Source organism: Glossina fuscipes, unplaced genomic scaffold, assembly GCF_014805625.2.
Source record: "Glossina fuscipes isolate IAEA_lab_2018 unplaced genomic scaffold, Yale_Gfus_2 257, whole genome shotgun sequence".
Classification (NCBI taxonomy): domain Eukaryota; kingdom Metazoa; phylum Arthropoda; class Insecta; order Diptera; family Glossinidae; genus Glossina; species Glossina fuscipes.
In genome coordinates, this window is record NW_023998600.1 from 206040 (window position 1) to 230791 (window position 24752).

The following is a 24752-nucleotide window of genomic DNA, read 5'->3' on the forward strand; positions in this document are numbered from 1 at the left end:
TCATCAGTTTATTTGTCAATCTGTACGTACGTCGTTGGCGAATATTCCGTATATATGGCCGCCAAAGGGAAACTATAAGTTTGACATTTGACAGAGCCATTGGAAGTTTTTGTAAGCAACTTGGTGTTGAAATTGAGCTAGATCAGGCAAAGGATAAGCCCACAATACGACATAAACAGAGACCACCTCCGTAACAAAACCAAAAAAAAACTTGGTTTTCTGCTCTTTACTTTTTGCCCACAACCGATAGACGATAAAAATTGGTTTGCGTGTATTCTGTGGGTCGTCTTGTGGCACATCGTCAAAAATGGATAAAATAGGCAGCGCTTACTCAACACTATAGAATGTCGAAATTTCATTCCTTTCATTCATCCAGCAAGAAGTTTCAGGGACCATATAAAGTCTACATGTTATTGATCAATATCAAACGATGGTAAGTTTATAACCAAGTTTCCGAGGCGAACGCATCATATTAAAAAAAAAAAAAAATTTTTTCTAAAAAGAAAAAAATAAGGTTCTGTGACCCTATAAAGTGAGCACATTGTTGTTAGGTCTCAAATCTGAACCGTTTTAGACATTTTTGCCAATAAATATATACTTCAGCTGTCACATGACACTTTCATTCCACTTTCATTCCACTTTCATTCAACAAAAGCAAAAAAAATCAGCCACTTTCATCCGACATTATAGAATATAGAAATTTACTTTTCCCCTTTTTTGACTCTTTCTTAGAATAACGGTGATGGGTATGAAAGAATCTGTTACAGCCGAACGTAACTTTATCACTTGTTTTCTTTTAGTTTGTCTGAAACGAAGTTTAGCGAGTTAACTAACGAATCAATTTGAAAATTGGGAGCTTTTCAATAACCCTGGACTCAGACTACAGGGCCATCTATCGCAACCTAGTAACATTTCACAGATTAATTGAGCTAAAACAAATACTGGTCGATTGTTGTTGTACAGCGACACGTATACAGGGCTTATTCATTTTTATACAATATATATGAATGGATAATCAATTAAATTCAATTCGCTTATTGTAGAGGTTACGCCTTGGTTGGCCCGTTTAAGTGTTAATAAATACTTCTATACCGGGTTTTATACCAATATCTGCTGTAGATTATAAGTTTTTTTGCTTAGATGGGGGGGTGTAGATGTTGATAGCGGCTGCCCTCATCCATCTTCTTTCTGTAGCCATCAATTGAAAATTTTTAAGTCAAACTTCAGGTTTCTATCTTAATTTATGCAACCATAAGTATTCCGACAACAAAATGGGGGACGCGACGAACTTTATTAAATTGATCCCAGAATTTTACAATGATCAAATATATGTATGCATTACGCAGTTTCCTATACGTATTTTATATATCTAAAAACAAATCTTATATGCAAGCAAATTATTATGAAAGCGTAAACATTCAGTTCTTTAACCGTAAAAACCGTTTACCTGAGCAAGCAAACTTAGCACCGTTTTGCCACGAATAGAACACTAGGGACTGCTTGCAAAAAAAAGTCCGGCCGATTGAAGCGAAAATGAATGAAGTGGATTTCTAATTATCGTAACTGTTTACCTGATATGATTGCTTGAACGTCTATCTTGAAAACAATCCTCAAAGTCTATACTGTCGCATGAACGCAGAACCTTTTTTACCTGGACTTTGTTGTCAGGGAATGGTACAACAAACTGCTTTCGAAATTTAGGCAAATGCTGGCAATGCCATAGCCCAAGGGGCAAAACAGAAATGGCAACCTTTTAAAAACTATATATCGGATACCTGCCAAACTTTATGCGCTCAGAGGAAGAGCATCTGTGTAGCTAGCTGGCTTGGAAGCATGACAAGCTGATGCTATTTTTTTTTCACAAAATTTTCACGTGCTCGCTGACGATTTTGCATCCTTAATCTCTACAATGCAATCAAGTTTGCAGCAAAATAATTACAGCACCTAGGAAGGCCCCTGCGAATTTTGGTAAAAAAAAGCGGATAATTTCCAAATACACTCGATAAATTTCTCGTAATGTTATCATTTGCCCTAAATAGTCGACATGAACGTATCGAAATGTCAAGGAAACTTGTACTTAAAATGTTAAAGGAACATGCACCGGAAAGCAAGAGAAGCAAACGAGAAAATGATTGCCTTATGAAAAACATTTTTGAAAACTTTCGTCAATCGCGGAAACTTATTTCACAAAAAAAGGCCCCGAAAACGATTTATTAACATCAGGTATGTTTTTCAAGACAAAAGGCTAAGGCTTGTAATCCTTACCTCAACGAATATACGGATGATCACATCAATCAATCGTTTTCCCTCTTTCCACCTATAAAGGGTACTTATGCTTTTTTAGAATCTGCGTAGCATATTCCTATGAGCAGAATGATTATTTCGCAAATCTAATATCCATTATGTGTGTGTGTGTGTGTGTGCGTGCAAGAAAGGATGATAAAAATCTTTCATTAGAATAAAGTCAACATGAACTGTTTAAACTTTTTATTTGGAAAAGAAGAGTTTTTGCCCCATATATCCCTACAATCTTACCAAATTTAGAAATGGAAACTCAATGATATGTAACACTTAAGAACAGTTGGAATATTTCTTTTACTTTTTCTTCCCTTTATTTATTTAATCCTTGTTTTTTTTTTTTTTTTGCTTTTCTTTCTTTCTTTTTTTTTTTTTGTTTTTTTTTTTTTTGCTTTAAAGGAACTTCAAGAAATCTGAGTCATTTATTTACCCACTTATCTATTCATGAGGCATTACTGTCAAACACATATAAACGCGTTGATAGTATACGCTTGCTTATACTTATATACGTACTTATGAATAAGGTAAAGCCACCATCTAGCTAACCGTCAATATCAACATTCACAATAACAGTGAATAAAAGCAAAAATCATCATCATAACAACCAGCAAGTGGGCTGTCAAAGTAAAGCTGTCCTATCAACTGTTGAAATATGCATGATATAAAAGTACCTCAATAGCTTGCATATACCTGCATATACCTATATATATAGCACGAAATTTTATAGACATATACGTATTACGAGTTTATGTGTTTTGCTGCAGCGCATGCAAGCACATACATCAAATAAAGGTGACACGTTTTATACGTTCTCATAAAGTAAGAATCTATGTATTTAGGGCAAAATATTTGATAATTCTTTTCAATATGAAAATGACATTCTAAACAGCGTTAGTAATAAAAATGTTTTCTTATTAACTGAGAATATACTAAATGCAAAGTTAACAGGAATCATGTGAGTGTATCTTTCATCTTAGTAACGCCTCTATGTTGATCTCATTTATTCCTTTGTTCTATTTCGGTCTCGAAATAGACAGTCATCACGTGCCGAGCATTTAAAAATATAAAGAGAAAAAACCTGCTCTCGTCTCTTAGCAATCTGACCAGATAATCTTTTCCGTTTTCTGGAAAATTCTGCGAATAATGCACAAAATAAATGCACAGAACAACAATAAAATTTTACTTCACTTACTTCATTATATTATGAACATTCTCTTACATGGCGCCGAAACTTGCGGGTACACTTTTGCCTGCAATATCCGGAGATGTACATGAGAATACTTGATAAATTATTATTATTATTATTAATATTACATATAGTACATAATTACATAGATTCTGTCTCTCAGTCCTTTGCTATTGAAATGGGCATAGTCGCTAAAATCGTTTGAAAGATTGCCTTCTTTTTGTGATAATAAAAGCTCGCATATGTAAGCAATAGGCAAAAAAAAATATTATTTATAGCCTTGGAAATGGGTTTTAAAAATTGCATTCTCTGATCATCCACTTTTTTTTTTCTTTTCTATCGTTTGTAAAGAATTACAGCGAAAATAATGTTTGGCGTGATATGGATACAATTAAGGTGTGCGGAAACTGCAATAAACTTTCATATTAGTCAAGGAGGCCACTCTTCTCTTTTAACAAAACGACAATTTTCCTTGCAAACACAAAAGAGGGGGAAGCTATGTTTTAGAGAAAAAGTTTCCTTTCGCAAAAAATGATTTCTATAAATAAATGGTAAATATTTTCTAAAGCAGCTATAACCGCATATATATATGTGCATATATTTATTTTATTTATACATGAAACTCAGCTAAAATAAAATAAAAGCCGAGTTCAACTGACTCTTAGATATAATGCTTATGCTAAGTATTATAAAAAATTCAAGCAGAAACAGTGGCAGAGAGAGAAAGAGAGAGAAAGAGAGAGAGAGAGAGAAAGAGGGTAAGAGATAGAATGAGGAGAGAAAGAGGGAGAGATAGAGAGAGGGACAGATTGAAAATATAGAGGGAGAGTGAGAGAGAGAGAGAGAGAGAGAGAGAGAGAGAGAGAGAGAGAGAGAGAAAGATATGTTTCTTCTTTAATATATGTCTATGTAAATATGTTTTGCTTGTATCATCATCATCTTAAAGACGAACGTGTTTGAAGGGTGACAAAAAATAATATTATGTGGACCTGGATTTACAACTTCCACTGTCTTCCAAAAACAAAACTTGCCCGAAAGTGTCAAGTGCGAATTGGACTTTGTTAGCCTTGAATGAACGATGCTTTTGATTGCTATTTATTTTTGGACTCAAACGCAGACATTCCAAATGCTTGAAATGTAATGACGATGTACCCTCTCTTAAGACAACGCAACTTACTTTTTCGAGCATCCTTATTGGCGACTGTCAAAATATGCCGCATGGAATGCACAACAATTTGCTCAGCACTAATAGCTAGAATGATTCACATCTGCAATTCTTCATTTAATTAATTCACTCTTCAACCATTTATTTGATCTTTTTGTTAACGTAACAATCGATCACAGTTATGTGGGATTGAGAAAAGTCCTTACCTTGTTAAATGTTTGCGCAACTACAACGTTTAAGAGCACTTGCATTCCGCAACGCACGAATCAAGACATGACAGAGAATCTTGCTTGCTTGAGTTCAGGCTCTTGTGTTTACGCTCCTATTAATACAACAATCGATTTCGACATGATTTAATGTCTTCGAAATCGCCCGCTGTTATAAGCTACGAATATACAATGGCTCTGCTGGAAAATATTGCCTGAAAATGATCAATATCCATCTTATGGATAAGATCATAATTGAATTTCCTGTTTTCCTCGAGAAGAAATGTTCAAAATGAAGAAAACTACAATAAATGACTTGCATATGGAAAAACTCATGAAGTGCTTATAATAAAAGAAATGTCAACATCAAGCAAAAGATGTCAAATAGAATCTTTCAATTCTTGGCTTGCTGTTGAATGCCATTCTTAATCCCACGAATAGGATTAGGAAAACCACTCTTCGTGAACATTAGTCCTAATATGTATATGGCAAAAAATTGAGCTATTAAACTGAGTTAGTGAGACGAGATAACACACAACCTACACAGCTTATTTGTTTACCATCCCCGCACGTTTTCAATTATTTATTTTGCTTTTATGAAATTTTAAATTAAACTATTTATCATAATGTGCACAGTGTGAAAAGAAAATGCTTTAGAGGGGAACGTTAAAGAAATGTTTATGTGCCATTTCGAATTCTTTAGAAACGTTAGTAAGTTATTTGATAAATGTCACTAATATAGGTCAGTACATTGTCGTAACCGTTAGCATGAAATTTTAAGTCAAACACCCGATAATCTAGATGAAGAAAGTTTTTCTTTCATAAGCTTATGTCAAAAATCAAACACAGTTTATCTATCGTTTTCTTTAAACTGACACTTGCTGGTGGCATAACACAGCAATTTGTCCATTCTTTGAAAGTTTACAGCATAAACAAAACGAAAGCTCGTTTAACAACCTACAGAGAGAGAGAGAGAGAGAGAGAGAGAGAGAGAGATTGCCGTTTATAAGTATAGATTGCCTCCTTAGCTCTATATGGGTAGTTTACGATGTAAGCGTCAGCTTACATATATAGATTAATTTTAATCCCCGGCCTTGTTGCCCATAAACTTTTCAGTCCATAGTGCGAAACATTATTGAAAAGTTTACTAAACGAAGTTTTCCCACTCAATCACTTAACTGCTAAACAAGAGCATATGTACGTTTAGTAGTGTAGTTTAGTTAGAGAGTGTAAACGATGAACATTTTTTTTTTTTTTTTTTCTCTTTTTCTACACACTTTTAGACAATCTAACGCTTGAGTACTTTTCTCATTTACACTTTAAACTAAACAAGATGGACGCATAGATCACCCGGCATATAGCACTAATGTAACGACTAACAATGACAATACCAGTACAATGAACATGAAACAATGCGCTCACTATAGCTCGTAAATGAATGCAACACAAGCATCCACTCACAATGCGATTCTTTTTTAAGTTTCTCGTTTTATATTACAAAGAAATTGTATACGCGCGCACCAAAGACAAAAGAATAAGAAAATCAACACAAATTATTTGAACCTTAACAATGTAACATTTGTTCGCCAGATATAAATGTGTATAGCATGACTTGTCTATAAATCTTCCACAGCATGATAAGACAATCTCTGGGCAATTTTTTTGTGTTTTTTTTTTTTTTTTTTTTTTTATTCTTTTTATATTTTTCATTCTTTTCTTGTCGTTCGTTCTATACGGTGAACAATTTCTTGGTATTCAATTCGCAGCTATTACGTTAATGAATTGCGCTGCAAGTGCGGGTAGTTTGTGTACATTTGTCGGATCATACAAGTGTAACTTGAAATTCTTTTATCTTGCGGTTGTAATAAATGTTTCAACCCATTAGCTTGTTATGAAAAAATTATACGAGATGTGTAAGCAGAAATATTGCCTTAATTGTCTCTTAACGATGATCTCTTTTATAAATTACAAAATTAAAGGAATTTAAAAACCTAAATTTTTTGAATTCTCAAAAAAAAAAAAAAAAAAAAAAACACAAAATTATTACAATTTTACAAAACACGGCACATAAAATATAATGTCTGTTGCACTCTTCGTTCTTTTAATAGGACTGCAAAAAATAAGGAATTAAAAAATGGGGAAAAAAAAAACTTTTGCTTTTATTAATTCCTTTAATTAAGATTGACAGCATTACACGACCTAATGTGAGCATTATGCAGAGACAATAATGCCGGGCACACGTACACATGCTACACCTTTGCACACTTTACACTGTACACATCAACAACCGTGCATTTTATGGGAAGACGTTGTGCTTGCAGTTATTGTAAATGTGCATGCAATTTAACCTAAGAGCAGTAGCTGACATCCTTAACATAATTTATGACTATTATTTTGACATTAACAAAGATATTAAAGCCGACTACCAGCATAGAGTTGCACGGCATAAAGACGTATATTTACACACGTAAACGTCGTTATCATTATCACGAAAAATGCAGTGAAACAGCGATTCCTAAAATAACATAACCTTAACAATTTTCTTCTTTTTCTTTTTTGAGAATAATTCCAAGATAGCGTAGTTGTAGGGGTTTCATTATCATAACTATTGATCTCTCTTAAAAGGGTAATTTTAAGATTTACTTAAAATAAATTCAAAATGCTTCCAAGTGGATTATCTATCTAATATTTTTTATATCCACCATTGAAGGTTGGACGTATACTTACTTTTTTTTTTTTTTTTGTTGGAATGCATATTACACCCAAAAGAAAGCCTCAGAGACGGTATGAAGTTCTTATATATTCTTGGTCAGCGTGAAATTCTGAGCTGATCTAGCCATGTCTGTCCGTCTGTTTGTCCGCATGGTGCCTGTTATTGACACTCTTCTGGTCGCAAAAATTAAGATATCGACTTCAAATTTGGCTTAACCTTTGGAGGTTTCTGCGAGCAGATTGGAATTGAATATAGGCCAAATCAGAAGCGGGCTATGGATCGTAAACTGAACGCAACTCGGTTTTTTTAATAAAAATTTTTGGATTTTTGCTCGCTACTTGCAAATTACGAGTAATTAAATTTTAATATTTTCACTTTATTGAGCCTTTATGCTTGTTGATCGTAACGCAAGCAAGAGCGACAAGAATGTTTAGAACTATTTTGTACATTCCTTGGATGAAGACATATTATCTACATAAATATGAGCCAATTCCAAAATGAATATGGTAGACGCCGCGATTAATTTCTCTTAATATGGGTACCAAATAAAACTCAACACAAAGAGTAAAACTTCAAAGGTCAACCCATAAGCTCCATATTGATCATTTTCCGTTCTATGGGGAATTATGCATTAAGAGGTTTAATTTCTTAATAATTTTATAAATGATGTCTTTTTAATAATTTTGAAAGCAGCTGAACCGAGTTGAAGCTTTACCCGCAATCATAAAAACAGCCTATAAAAATAAGCCGAGCTATGTAAATACTTCAAATTACTTGCATATATATGCAAATTAACCTATATACGACACATGCGACATACAACGTACGATTTACAATCAGCATATCGATAAATCAATGAATCTTCAATTAGTCTTTTGGTATAAAATTTCGTTCCCCATTTTTTTCGTTTTAGTCTGAAACTCCACCACGAAAGCTTTGCAGGCCGTTGCAAATCCGTTGTTCATTTTAATCTACGAAAATATTAATTTCTTCAGAATTTATCGTAATTATTGATAAAGAGCAGTAATCTTGAGATTCATTTCAAAGGAACAAACAGAAAACAGTCTTTATAGTATGACATTAGCCTTTCGCCATAACATCATTTAGAGATGACTAAAAAACAAAAAAAAACAGATAAGAAGGTTTCTTCACATATTCCTATTTCAAAAACAAATACTGACCGAAGTTGATCGACGAAAAATGTCTATAATCAGCATAATCAAAAAAAAAAGTAGTAGGAAACGACGGCAGAAACCATTGTTTAATGAAATCTTTTCATTTTCATTGTTGGCCTGTTCTTTTTTCAATGTTTTAAAAACAATGAAATCCTGGCTTAGAAAATAATTTTCTTTTTTTGATAGCATCATAATTTCCAGATTACGATATATGTAAAATTTTTAACCGCCAGCAGGTCCTTCAGGCCTATTCAGCAGGCATTAACGAAAAACAGAGCAAATTCATGTTATCAGCAACGTAAACTTTAATGTTGAATGGACACGAGGCTTATTTACTTTAAGTAATGAGAAAGGTGGTAGTTTTTTCCAAGTTTTCTATTAATGTGATTTAGTCGAATGGAGCGTGTACGGCAAAAAGGTATTTGATTTAATAAACTACGCCTAAATTGGAAATCCATAGTTCCTCGTCTATTTCCTCAAGGAGTATACCGTAAATATCTAAAACGTAGTTAGTGAAAGCCTTGAAATTTCCGACTATAGAAGGTTTCGAATTAAATATTTCAGTAAAACTGAGGAGGAGAAACCATCTCTATATGTAAAAAAACCTGTAGAGAGGTTAAAAAGCTGTAAAAACCCTGTAAACAGTAATCTTTTATCCACGCCCCAATGTTAGCAACACAAGCAAATTCTCTGCCGGTTCAGAAGTTATGTTTAAAGAGCTTACTACGTAAGTGTTATAAGGAACCGCTTTACATATTTGAAAAATATTTGTATGCCACGTAGCCGTAAATGACTAAAGAAAACGATCATAAATAAATAAGTGTAAGCACTAATACTGCTGAGTTAAATACAAGAATACCCATTAGTTTTTGGCGAGAAATTCTTGTGCCTGAAGAAGAAAATAAATAGCTTCAGTGCTAATCGGGATTGGTATCGATTTTCAATTAAATCATTAAGGAGACGGTACGTTGAGGAAGGACTAAAGCGACAAATCCGTTTTGTTTTCAAACTTGTATTTAAGTTATATTTGCATATTTAACATAATACTAAGGTAAGACATGAAATTGGAATGGTTATCGGACCTGAATTGAACGAATGGGTAAATAAAAAAGATTGTAATGAAATTGCAAAAGAATTTAAAAAAAAATGCCACTCTGGAGTAAACCGACGAGGAATTCCCTGGCATTAGCTCGCAAAGTGTGGTTTGCCTTCAAGTTGTTATCTTAAATCTTACCTCTGCTCTTTAAGTTAAAAATTAATATAAAATAAAAAAAGGACCTATAAACAAAGTGCTCATCGTTAGGACACGATGTTGTAATATCTTTAGCCCGGCTCTTTGATTCAATTAAAAAAAGAGTACAACAAAGGCCGCGCTAAAAACATCGTCCCGTTATGAAGTTAAGTAGATTCGCGTTTTTTCCACTTTTCTTCCACTATTCTTACTTAATAAGTTTAAACTAAATAAAGTTTACAATGAAAATTTCTTAATGGATGCACATGCATAACCAATTCAATTATCTTTGCTTTGTATATGATTTTTCTTTAATTTCCTTTTCGCTTAACTTGTTTAGCAAATCGCGAAATATTCGTCGTGCATAGAATAACTTATGCTATCAATGAGATTTCAACAGTTTCGCAATGAACATAGTTTAAGAATCTCTGCAGCGCGCAATACAAAAGATCCAATGAGAAAGTAAAAACTATTTAAAACCGGATTAAAAACATTTTTGCATTGTAAACATGAAAGATCTTTCCGAGGTCACTTTGACAGCTCCATAAACAAATTTCGAAAGTAAATACAACAGTAACAACAAAAATAAGGAAGAAAAAGAAATCACATGTCAGCAGACTGTGTAAACGTAATTATTATCTACAGGATAGGTAGAGAAAACAGCAACGACTGATGAAACATATTTAACAAAAAAAAAAAAAAAAAAAAAAAAAAAAGGTTGAACTCTTAATGAAGTAAGCAGCAGGAGTTATGAACCAATCAACATTGAGCAGAAAAAAAACAAAAAAAAAATTTAAAAAGTTTGTCTTTACCGCCTGAACAGATTAAATTTCTTAAGGCACAAATTGTATTATTTTTCTTAATTCAACAAAGATAATATCTCAACTCATTAAAAATTTTCAAATTTCGTTTACTTTCGTTGAAATTTTTTTTTAAGAAGCCTGAAAACAGCAGATGGATGATTTCATCAAAATATTATATAATAGAAAAAATATTTCATAGGAATGTTTGTGTAAATAGGAAAGATTTTGCAAGATTTTCAAAGATTTGTAAGATTTTGCAAGATATCAAAAACCTCGTCTTTAATAATAAGCCGAACTGCGGCAATTGACTACGTGAACGATAAAATAAAATTATTTTGCAGGTAATTTTAATAGAACAGTGGTATTTCAGCCCAGCGGTCTGCTTGAGAAGTGCTTAGGAGCCTGACTAATAACGGGAAAAAGTTTATTTAGAAAGGACTTCATTCGCTGTTATATTATATCTGTCGCCGCTTAATACTAACCAATAATATGTAGACTTTTTGCGATCTCTGCTGTTGTGCAAACGTTTTGAAAAAATTATCCTTCGATGGTGAGTGTAAGAACAAAGCTATTGATGAACATATGGAAATGGATTTTCCCGCATGAAGCGAAAATTATTCTTTTCTTTTAAGATTATATTCTTGCAGTACATCTAGGACGGGAATGACTACTAGGAAATTGAATTGCAAGTCGGTTCACTATTTTCCGTATGGGTTCTCAGAAATTATACTCTTCATATGAACCTAACAAAGGACAAAATCTATCGAATTCAACGAACATTACTATACACATGAAATCTTCTCTTGAAACTCTCCTTGTTGCAAAGCTGAGATAGACAAATAGGAAAGATGGACAGAAAATTGAAAATTCGTGCTTACAATCTGAAAATAGAAGTAATCTATCCACAGACAGCACCATAACAGTCTATCGATTATTCTTATCTTCAAATTCTCAAGGAATAGAGAGATCTCCTCGCGAAATGGCAGAAAATCTTGTGAAAAATTCCACAATGACAGATAATAGATAGAAATACAATGAGTAGATAATTGTGACTGTAAACAGGAATTTTGTTGATTGACTCAATTTATCGCATATGCGACTTAGACATGGTATTTTAAAAAAAGTTCTTAATAAGATTGGGAAAAACATCAATTTATCGAAAGTAAAATTCATTAAAGTTTTCTTTCATTGACAAATGCTATCCAAATGAAAAAATCATCTTAAAATCAAAATGTTGCCTTCACGGAGAAGACAATGCTAATGTTCGTCGATGTATGCTTTGCACTATATCATGTCGTATAAAATAACAGACACCGAGTATTAAATGAGTACAAAAGACAACAAATCGCTTGGAATGAAGATTAATAAGTCAAAAAAAAAGATTTCGGATTTTGTGCAGATAGATGATTTTAGAGTGAAGCGTATCAAGATTCTGAAAAGTAACCGTCCATAGATAATTGCGACATTTACAATTCCAGTGAGAAATAAAGGAACTTTGAAAAATGAACTAAAAGAAATGAAACTTGAAAAGGCACAAAGTTCGTTCTCTAAACGCTTCAATGTTTGTCCTATGGCCGAGCAAATTTTTAGTACTGTGAACGACATTTTTTTATAGATTAAGAGAAAGCCACACATTTATGACATCACTACGGCATCGAACATCATCTCAAAAAAGCATCAAACCATCTACATAACTTGACAAGATTGATAGCGAGCGACGAAAAGTATATCACATAGGACAACAACGTTCGAAGAAAATCGTGATGCAAGAAGGATGAAGCTTTAAAAACCAATGGCAAATCTGGACCAGTGCCAAGTAACGCATTGCTTTGTTCAATAACAATAGGAAAGTCAAAAAAAGTACAAAACTAATGACGAGTTTATGCGTCATAGTCCGTCTGTCGGTCCTTCTCAGATTTCTCCGTAAAATTTTGTCATTATGAATGTGTATTTGCCTAATAATATGTGTTTGTCATCTTGTCAAGATATTTCATTACAATCTAATTTCTTACAACATATATTCGAATTGTGACGAGTATACTCGTTGTCGGCAATTTAAATACACATTTTGTGAAAGAGAATTAACTAGTTACTCGATCAACAGTACGAGAGCTTAGCTGGGACGTTTTGATGCTTGCAGCGTATTGTCCGAACATTGTCATGTCTAACTACCAATTGCTTAGCCCTTATCTCTCTTATCGATGCAAGGCTGATTTCAAATTCAAATTTATTTGTTGGTTCAGTTTTTCATCTAGAAATCCCAAAAGCTTTGCTGTGATAACATAATGTTTTTACTGACATTTGATTGATAATTGAAAGAAAAAAAAAAAAAAAATAGAAAAAAACTTGAACATAAAGATTTAAACATTCTTTTAGGAAAATATTTTAGTATTTTTTTCCCCTTCGTTGAAGCACTTTTTCTACTCAACCGTAAGGTGAGAATGTGGAAACATTAAAATATATACACTCAAGAATTTTACTTTAATTGAATAGCAATAGTATTTAAGCTGATGTACAAAAATATTTTAATTACAATAAATTCATTTAACAAATTCTACAATTTGTATGCAGAATATTGTAGACAAGTTAAGCATAGCCATGTTTTATATTTATTACATATATATATATGTATATATATATATATATATAAATTTAACTTCATTTTTTTCTCCTTTAATGTCCTCAAATACACATGTCACGGTTAAACACAAATACATATAAAAACGTTTCACCAAAAAAAAAAAAAAAATAAATGTACAAATGACAAATTATGCTACGTAACGGAAGTGCTGATATGTGAAAGTTGTTTTACGAATACACATGCATGTTAATATTTGTCACATTTTTGACAGATAATTACGATGGCATAAATTGCGATGCAAATATCATTAATATTAAATTAAAAATCAATTTAAGTTTTCGCTCAAGATAAACGAGAGAGAAAATTTAATATATATAAGTGTTTTTATAAAACTAACATCGATATATAAAATTGTCATTCAGGATATTTGGAAAGAGCACACAATGCCACATATCTCGTTTAATAAAATTCATTTAAAATATAGGAAAATTTATTTTAAATTTTAGTGAGAAAAAGCCAGAAACATGATCTACTATATATGAATCGATCAGGTGAGCAGAAGTCACCTTCAGTTTGCATACCCATTCAAAGGACTTCATCTTTTCTCTTGGTGAATAATTGGTGTATTTTTTAGGATCAAACTTTCTGATGCAAAACGAAAAATGTGCCCTTCTCTTCTGGAGGGAGACTTCTTTCGATTCTCATCGAGGTACTCGATCAAGGGATATATATATATGTATGTATGTGGCAGATTACACTATTTGCTTTTAAAATACCCCTCCTAAACTCATGAGAGGAATTACGTATTAAAGCTCGAATATCGAAAAAGGGTCACCCTAAGAAACTGATAATAATCATTTGTTCGTCACTCGAAGCCATGAAATATATACCATTTACTCATATTTATATGTATATAGAAGATATTTTAGAGCAAAGTAGACATTTGCGCCAACTTGTTATTCTCCCTGCATAGCGATTGCTGTTATTTATACCATGCATTCCTTGTGACGCATCACACACGATAAAAATTGCTTAATAATATTATTTCGGAATTCTGAATTAATAGGAAAACTTTAGATCAGATGGAGCAATTCTTACTATATAACCATTTCTGCGGAAAGTAAACCCTCAATGATGGAATGACCTGATTTTGAGTAAGAACAAATAAGAAGTTGTGTTCGACTAAAACCGATTCATTCAAGATTTATCTGGTAGTTTGCTAACACTATTGGACTGGAAACATTAAACTCGAAATATCGATGTTTTGTATGCTAAATATCATATACCGTGAGCATATATAGTCGAATCCTTTTTACCCACTCCCTTTATCTTACAATTTAGAAAAGCATAAAAACAAATTTCAATCAAGTACGACTGGACATTCTTTCTATTTTTTACATATATTGTAAGTTCGTCCGTGGACGATACACGCACATTTTTTTCATTATATCTGTTATGATTAATGATGAAAGAGCAAAACCAAACTATTACTTTTGTATTTGCTGCAAACAGATGTGTTGTCAGGTTATGTTATAATGTAAGTGTGTCTTTTGAACGCTTTGACCCACTTCCAGCATCATCGTACTTGCAAGAGCATCCATGAATGAATACAGCAGTCATTACACCGGCGTATAGACGGACAGACGGACTTGCTTAGAACGGCACAGATTTTGATACTGATCAAGCAGGCAACATATTGTGTAGCATTTTTGAAGCTTCCTTGAAGTAGAACAACCATTTTTTACATACTGCACCTTCTCTTTAGTAATCAAGGGCAACATTATGAGCTACTTTCGTCAATCCTTAAATATATTACAAATTCAGACTAATGCTTAAAGATTCCAAATAAAACTACAAAAAGTTTGCTCGCATGTCCTAAAAGAGTTTTAGTATTATTATCAACAGTCTACGATAAGAATTTAGCTTACGTAGAGAGTGCTCTTTTAAAACGTTTTCCTTCGACATAAACACTTTCATCTGATAACGACATCACTTATGCATGCACAATCGGTAAGATTGGTATTCTAATACGATTTAAAAGTTTACAGTAATTGAGTCTCGATTTTCTGATTAAGAAAATTGAAAATAAATAATCAACCAAAATAAAAGAAATTTCACAAAATATTTACATTCATAATATTTTCTATTAATCCGAACAGATTTGAATGAAAATTACTTTTGAATAAAAAAACGAAAAAAAGACAAAAAGAAGTAAGAAAGTTTTAATCGGCGGGCACCGAATCCCGCGAACCCACCCTAATGCTTTTCGCATTCTACTCTCCAAGGTCTTTTATTTGATACCCATATCGCTGGTATTATTGAGAAAAAATTAACCTAACAGGTCGCGATGTCTACTGTATTCAGTACAGAATTAACCCATTTTTAGGCAAATAATATCAGCAATAAACAAAATAGTTTTAATCATTCTGTATTGCTTGCGTTATAAGCATAAAAGCTCAAAAAAATGAAAAAAATTTTAACTTTATGTGGGCATGACCGATTTTTCCCATTTTTACACGTAAAGAGTAGAGTGTTTCGTGAAGAAAATTTCAGCCGTTTAACTTTTATAATGTCCGAGTAACGAGCAAAAACCCACTAATTTTTGATAAGAAAGACGGAATTGCGTTCAGTTTATGGCCCACTGCGGACTTCGGCTCTGATCAATTTGGTCCATTTCCAATACTAACCTGCATGCAGAAACCTCCGATGTCTCTATCAAATTTGAAGTCGATATCTTCACTTTTACGACCAGCCCACCAACGGACAGACACGGCTTCATCAATTTCACGCCAATCAAGAATATATATATAGTTTTTAGGATCTCTGCAGCTTCCTTTTGGATGTTAAATATATTATGAAAAAAAAAGCAAGATAATTTTAACTTCCATCTTTCAATGGTGGATACGGAAAGCATGCAAGAGTTATTAAATACTCAGAAAATCATATAAAAGCATCTGTTTCGTCAACAAACCAATATGAACCGAGAGATCGGCGAATCAATTTCGAATAAGAGAAGGGCGCTACTCAGAAGAGATGATTCATTTATTTTATTTTTGTTTATTTACTTACAAGTCCCTTGTTCATATGTCCAATAGGTATAAAAAAATATGCAACAAGAGATTATAAAATAATTCTTATTGAACTAAAAGGCTACTCAAGTAATCATCTTACAATATAATTAATAAGAATAATCGTAGATAACCAGCAGCAAGAGAAATATATATGCTTAAGATTGAAGGCCGTTATGAGCGTAAAATCTGATTTTAATTTTCTTTTGTCTTGCTTTTAAAACCCATAAAACCTGCATAAAGAATCGCTGGAAAACAAAATAGAGAAAGAGTAAAATCCATATTAGAAATTATCGTTCAAATTTCAGAAATAGCTGAAAATTTTAAATAAGCTAAGAAAGAATTATACGCATTATGAGGAGACAAAGTTTATCACTTCTTTTCAGAAAACTTTTAATCGATAAAGTAAGAAATCTATACTGGAACGTAAAGTGAAAACACTTTATTTTCCAAAAATAATCAAATTTGGCTTTTTTGCTCGTTGCTTATAAACCACAACAGATAAAACTTTACAACGCTACAAGTAATCCTCCAGTACTTGCGCAAAACTAGAAAAAATCGACCACATCCACCCTGTGTTATATATACTCAAAGTTCCATTTTCATCGAAGCAAAGAAAGAAACTTCGCAGACTCTGCAAAGTACATATATTAGTGATCAGCATCAAATTTTGAATCCATTTAGGCCTATTTGTCCGTCCGTCTGTCCGGCCAAAGTTCTCGCCTTTTTAAAAACAAAAATTGAGTACATTGCTCGTTACTTATAAACCGCAACAATAAATATTTGCTTATGCCATTTTAAGACAAATGTCGTAGGTATAAAAGATTCAGCTGTAGCCGAATATAAATTTCTTCTCTTTTTTTTTGCGTCCTAACTTTGACAAGTGTAAGTTGGCGATAGAGCAAGTGCTGTGCCGTGTCAAAATTTCAACAAGGTGTGTACCATTCTTTAACAAGTTGAAATTTTCCAAAAAAAAAAAAACTACGAAAGTGTCGGTATAACTCCCCAAACTAATCACATGTAATCGATCTATGACAAGCTGTGTACACATATAGCTAAAGCTAATGTAAAATGCATTTGATATCATAAATTCGTTCGTCTAATATTCGTAATGAAAAATCTCAATAATAGTTTCTGAGAACGCATGTGCGGAGAAGTAAAGCAACTGTACTCTACTTACTGTAATCACTGAGGCCTATGAAAACGGGAATCTAAAATTAGCCCGAAGATGTGAATAAAAAAATTATTCACTTTTTTTTTTATTTTTCTAAAACCCACTTTAACATTCCTTCTCAAGCAAAAGTTTGATGAATACTTTTCCCAGAGTTTCAATCATAAAGTGTTTGTTTGATTATGGCAATGTTATGATTTCTGTTTTATACCAAATAAACACAAGTATGTACTATGGGTAAACGAAGAGACTTCGCACCTGTTCAAAGCAATTCTACGAAGGTAATGCCGGAACTTGTGTAAATTTTGAAATTGATTTTTTTGGAAGAAAAAAAAAATCAAAAATAAATAAATAAAAACACTCACCTTTTATTTTTTGGTAAAATATAGGAACTACACTAACGAACGAATTCTGATTAAACCTGAAAGAAGGAAAACAAAAATTCATTAAATCCGCAAAAGTTGTGAAATTCATTTCAGTTCAAAAAGTCAAGCTGGAAATTTATTTTTATTTTTAATTTTTTTTATTTTTTTTTTATTTTTTATTTTTTTGCTTAAGAAATCTTCTCACTTGCAATAAGAACGTTTTTTAGTTCACCCTTAAAGGTATTAATAACAACAATGTTGTTGCCACAAGAAGGTATTAATTATAATACAAAGATTCCCTTAATGTTTTTAAACATTGTTTTAATGTTGTACGCATGCGTGCTAGCAGTACACGTAGTACGTAGTCGCAGACGCACACACCCCTGCTCATTTATTTAATTTATTCGACATATTTATACACCATATGTCGTTTTCTCTCCACAGCCACTTCTACTTCATTCCACTTATGATCTCGGATAATGTATGAGTAAGTTAGTCATGATCAAGTTTCACCAGTTAGTTCTCTTTGATTTAACTTGTCTTTTGATAGATTTTAAAAGGGCAGGTGCAACTTATTTTTCCCTTTTTGCTAGATCTTTTATATATATATATATGTATGTATATATTTTCCTTTTCAACCTTAAAAACTGTATTTAAAGAGTCCTTTGCAAGTAAAACAACATGTTCAACTTTTACTACCTGGTCGGTAATGTGCATATCTGTTGGCAGTTGTTTTTTTTTTTTTCATATTTCTTTTTCTTTGCCACTATCTTTGATTTCTTCTTAAAATACGAACAACGGATACCACCTGCTTACCGGTCGTTCTCTTTTTACTACAGATTGAAATAAATTTATTTACGTTTGCACGTATTGCAGTTACGTACGTAGGCAATCATTTTTTTTTTTTTTTTTATTGTTTTTGTTTCTCTTACAAAAAAAAAAAAAAAAAAATGACCATTTTCGTTATTTATTTGCTGTTATATCTGTTTCCAAATTGTTTTATTTATTTATTTTTTTTTTTTTTGAAATTTGTATTTTTGAGTAAAATGAAAGAAAATCTCGTAGAATGAAATTTTGTTCAGTTTTATGTTAATTGTAGGTAAGTTAACGGGTCGTTTGCTATCATTCGCAACAATAAATTTGAAACAGTTGTGATTTCGTGCCAAACTTCAACTTCCCTTTATAAGCATTAACCGTGAATGTATTAAAACTTTTCATTTTTTCCAGAATGTTTCATTTTTTCTTTTTATTTCTTTTTTTTTACATCGCATTGTGAACCTTTGAATGCAATCTATGGCAATTTTCTAGCAGAGACAATTCAGTTTTTCATTATGGCGTTGAGATTCACTTAGTGTAGTGCCAAACACCTATGTGACAAAAACTATTACTTTGAGAAAATCAGCCGCACCAACTCCATATTCTAGAGCAAGAAAATTTAGTTCTTTCGTCTTTTTTTTGGATAAGGGTATAAAAGTCAAGGGAACTTTAATGCACTGAGATTCGAAATCACGAACACCAACCAAGTCGCGAGCCTTATCTCCTCGTCTAAGCGGTAGTTCATACCTTAATCTTTTACGATCGGCAAGTTTCGCTAGCGGGCGTAAAAGCGTTTCAGAGCAAATTTAGTTTTCCAGAATTATTTCACAAGTCGTGGATTCCATATTCGCTTTTATTAACCCTCCGACTCACAGAACCGAGCACTTTCTTCATAGACAAGGCTGTCTCAACAAAACAAAGTACATTTTTTCTTACAGAGAAACTAAGTTTTAGAGATAATTTTGAAAATGTTCTCGAGAGGCGTTTTTTAGGAAACAAACTTCAGAGGTTCGCAATTTCTTAAATCAAATTTAATTATTATGCAAATGAAGGGCTTAAGTTTATTTTTTCAGAGGGAAAGGGTTATCCTAACGTAAGTTCATAAGTAACTCCAAACATCATTCATTTACCTAACAGCTCTGCCTAATTTGTTGTTTCCAATTTTAATATCTTGAATAAATTTACACAAACTTATTTAGGAAGAGTAATAGTTAGAGTGCTATTGATATGCGTTAACGTCTAGTTTCTAGTAATGTGTATGTATGTGTTCGTCCATGTGTCTTCCTCTTATTGCACATTATTTCCTATAGTAATGCTTGTACTTGTCTACACCCTTTAACTATGTTTTTATTTCTATTGCACTAGATACTTTGTATTTGTTATTGTAATTGCATGTTGCATTTCAACAATATTTGTGATGAGTTTTCTGGTGTTGTTTACAAACATACCACATAGCTGTATAGAATGTGACAATGTTTAGAGAAGATAGTGTGTGTATGTGTGTGTGTGTGTGTGTGTACGTAATATGCGAGTAGATAAGGAGTAAGGAAACTATCATATGCATGTCTCTGGGGCGAATCTTAGTTAGCTACCATCTCTATGGGAAATGTAATGTATATCGTCGTTTCATTGAGTGTAGGTGGATAAATTAACTGATTAACATCATTGCTGCAAAAAACATTTCTGCCTAATTCTAGGACAACATATTTCATAAGTCTCGAATTATTACGCGTTAATATATTAATTTTTTGGAAGCACGACTTTCTTGTAGGTTAACCACGCCCATTCTTGATTTAATTTTTTCAATATTTTTCAAGCTATAGCTTTCCCCTCACAAAAACGTGTCACATCTTCTCGAAAATCTAAAATAAATGCACGTAGGACGGACGGAGAGATGAATTGTTAAAGGTGTCATTAAAAGTATTTACGCTTTATTTAATCTCCCTGATGTCCATTGTCAAGTTATACAAATGGAGCAACAAAGCTAACATACTTTTCCACGATGGATAATAAATATAAAAAGAAATGTTTTGAACATTGAAAACATTGTATTGCATACTATAAGAATACGTGACTTATAGCAATATGACAGAGAATGTTATAAAGTTTGGTTTCTATACAGAATGGCCAGAAATTTGTTACGTGATTGCGAGTCAGATGTATATGCGTGGGAATCATTTGTTTCTCTTTTTTGAGAACACGTATATGTGTAACCTGAAAAGACGAATTCAGTAAGATGTAAACTTAAATTTCTAAGTCCATCGCAAGGTATTTATTAGGCTTATCAAACGTTTCTAACGAATAAAAACCGCATTGTAGTCTCCTAATGTAAGTATTTATACCACTTGTGTGGTGTAGGGCATGTTAAGTTTATACGGACGTACGTAACACGCAGAAGGACTTAGGATAGGCCCATATTTTATTATGCCGATCGATTCAGAAAATGATTCTAAGCCTGTCTGTCCATCTGTCTACCTGTCCGACTTTTGTCTGTTCATCTAAATTTTTGTTCAAGCTATAGGTCGCAATTTTTGGACCCAAGGACAAATGCTTTGGGAAATGGTTTACATCGATTCACTTCTTCGACTACTCCCCATACAACGTCGCGTATAATCGTGCCTACGAAAACTGAATCTTTATACAGTTAAAAGATATCATTTTTAATATTTCATGTTGAAACTTAGATCATAATAGTAAATTGACGTAGACGACAACCTTACTGAATTTGGACCAATAAGGTCTATTTTTTGAATACCACGGCATTTAACGATTCCTCCAATTTGCGCTCATTCATTAAAGGCATGCCTTGCTTGAGAGTAATGTATAACTTTTGGCGTATTATCATCAAAACGATTGAACAACTGTATTAGGCGAAATGGTGTAGGGTACAGTCGGCCTTGGCTGAATACAATGTTCTTAGTTGTTTCTCTCAACGATAATAGCAATATAAATTTCCTTACTTTTTTCTATGCATCTGTCTGTCTGTCTGTCCGTCCATCATCATAAAATAAAATAATTTTAAACCTTTATATGAAAACCCAAAAAAAGGACCATTGGTGCGAGTACAACTAGAAAAAATCTGAATAGCACGGATGTACCTAAGCACGTACTTAAGATTTCTGTTGCGCTATGTACATAAATGTTAGCAAGTTTCTTTGAACAAACTGTATAGTATTTGTAAAGTATATCCGGAATTGCTAAAAATATATTATTTATTTTAGCGTCATCCATAGCGCCTTCATTTGCAATACTATTACGGCACCCTCTAAGCGCATCCTCCATAGAATTTTAAAGTATTTATTGACATAAGGCCTTTTAACTCCATTAGCGTATTTTGCTTGTCGTTTCAAATCCTTTGGCTTTGAATGAGCTTTTGACAAAATGCTTGGAATCTATCAGAACTAAACGATAGGGACAACTCGTACAAAATTTTCGAAGTTATTTGGGGCGAATAAACTGTGATACTTCTTTAAATGCTTCAAATTCAATTAGTTCAAGCCCAATTAGTTAAAATCTGCTGCAGCATGTGTCGCAAGTCGCCATATGAGACACTTTTTAAACTGCAAAACATAGAGTGAATTTTTTTTTTGGCTTCGTGTTCAACTAATATTGCCATCCTCAGCACTTCAAAATCTGATTTAAAAAAAAAAAAGCTTGAAGTCAATGACTGAAATTGTATTTTCGAAGGGACAAAGTACGGGTACTATATACCCAGAAACTATTATGCACTTGATATGTGTCTGCTGCACATGAGCACGCGCTATAAACATATTTAACTTATCTGTGTAACGTGTCTATATACACCACTGGTAAATGAACATAAGCTATACATTTTTATAGATTAACTAGAATGACAGAATCAATTTAGTACGGATATCACTTTGTCTGTCGGTCCAAAATATAATTTTGATTTTAACACATAACTCAATAAGTCTCCGGCACTGATTTTAATGGGGAAAAAGACACCGTGCAAACGAGGCAATGGCTTAGCAAATGTTATTTGGATACTGTCCCATGGAGATAAGTAGTGCAAAATCGGTGTCTTGATCTTAAACGCGACCATTGAAACACCGATAATGGCAAACGCCCGGATACGATAGCTGTTTCAAAAAATAGTAAAAAAGTCTCCAAGACGATTTTGGAAGACGGAAAAGTAAAGTTGGGTGGGATAGCTGACATGCTCAAGATGCTAAAGACATAGAAAGGCCACCACTTTGCGTGAACATTTATCTATGAGAAAGGTGTGAAGCCGTTTGGATAAAATAGAAAGAATAAAACATGGAATCATTACTAGACTTCATAATCAAATAGACAATCAGCCGAGTAGACAAGAACCGACGAAAGTTATTCAAAGCCAACAAAAAGGCGAGAGTCCACTGAGAGTGTTATGGCTTCAGCGCTTGAACCTAGCTTTAAAAAGGACAAAGGGTCAATAAAGGATATTATGCAGTATTATAAGTGGATTTGAATGACGATTCTGGGAAAAAAACGGTAAGTTCGACCGAAAACTTATTGAGTGATGTGATATTTTTAATCACCTTATATTCAAAAGTCACCTAAGCCGATCCATAGAGTTACTAGCAATTAGCTGAAAGGTGCAGTCTTTAACTTGCGTAACAATTCAACAACAATTTGTAATTGTTTTAAATTTAAGCTTTAAAGCAATTTCTTAAGCGCCCCAAGCCTTTGTGCAGAGTCGCATGAAAGTGAATGAAGTAAATGAAATGTATTTTCACATTTTACATCGATTAAATGAAAGCTTATTTAAGAAATTTTTTATACAATTTATGTTATTATCAATTTATAAGCTGCTGACTTTAGCTATGGCTTTCAATTTAAATGTTGGCTTTCAGTGTAAACTCAGCCTAGTACGCGTCCGAAATTCACATCAGGACGAATGAAGTCTTTTTTCTCCCATCCCTTTTTTTGTTTTTTTCCCCCATTCCCATTGAGCAAATATTTGGTTGCAATTTATTGAAGAAATGAAATTCATTTCATCCTGCGTGCGCTTTAATACATAATTTGTCTGAAATTTAAATTTGAACAATTTTCAAGTTTTTTGTTTTTAGTTTGTTCTTCTCTCCGTTTAACATACTCTTTCCAACTCGAAGTATTATTATAGCATTTACATTGCTTGTACAATCAACGTTAAGGAGAGTTTCTCAAGTTTCACTCACTATGCACACGAAATGTTGCTTTAAAAACGTAGAAGAGCCAAAAAAAAAAAAAAAAAAATTAAATGGTTTTGATGATGACACTTGGATTATACAGATAATTTGCTTAAATTATCCCTGGGTAGCGTTGAATACTTTCGTTTCATCAACATTTTCTTTTCATCCTTACTCCTTTCGAACATTATTTAAATATGTTAAACGATGGGTTTACGAAGAGTCATGGAACTAACGTTAAAATAACTTTATATATATATATATATGTATATATATTACATATACATAAATATATATATATATATATCTATATATATATGTACGGTTAATCATCATATTTTTATATAATCAAAAAAAAACTTGCTCTTTAACGCACACACTCTCTTTGCATTAAAGAAGAAGAGCAAATTCCCTAAAAATTGTTTATGAGTTCAGGGCTATAAAAACCACACAAAAAAAATGGAAGCATTTTTAATTTTTGCAATGCTCTGAATACGTAGGAAAAGAAGAAGCTCAATAAATAGATTTATAAAATTTAACAACCGTAAAATAATTGCTTTTTAATGTTTTGTATATTTGATATAAATTACACGCATAAAAACAAAAATAAATAAACATTTAAATGCCGGCTGCGATAGCAGTAGCAATAGTTTGAAGAGCACTTAAGATACCCTTTACATACCAGGGAAAACATTGGAGTTACATGCATCATTTTTTAGACTCTGTCAGCGTATCAAATGGCAGTTGAATAAAATAACTGTATATCTCTTCGCCGCATCGAAGCTAAAGCTATTTAATACTTATGT

At 32.7% G+C, this 24752-nt stretch overlaps 1 protein-coding gene across 1 annotated transcript in view; it reads right to left on the reverse strand.

Moving 5' to 3' along the window:
• The window catches only part of LOC119642733 (protein tincar), a 240533-nt gene that overhangs the window by 166789 nt on the left and 48992 nt on the right, over nt 1-24752 (reverse strand). Inside the window, exon 3 of the mRNA XM_038042000.1 lies at nt 17963-18018. The gene's annotated coding sequence lies outside the window, so the exon portion shown is untranslated. The remainder of the gene's footprint in view (nt 1-17962; nt 18019-24752) is intronic.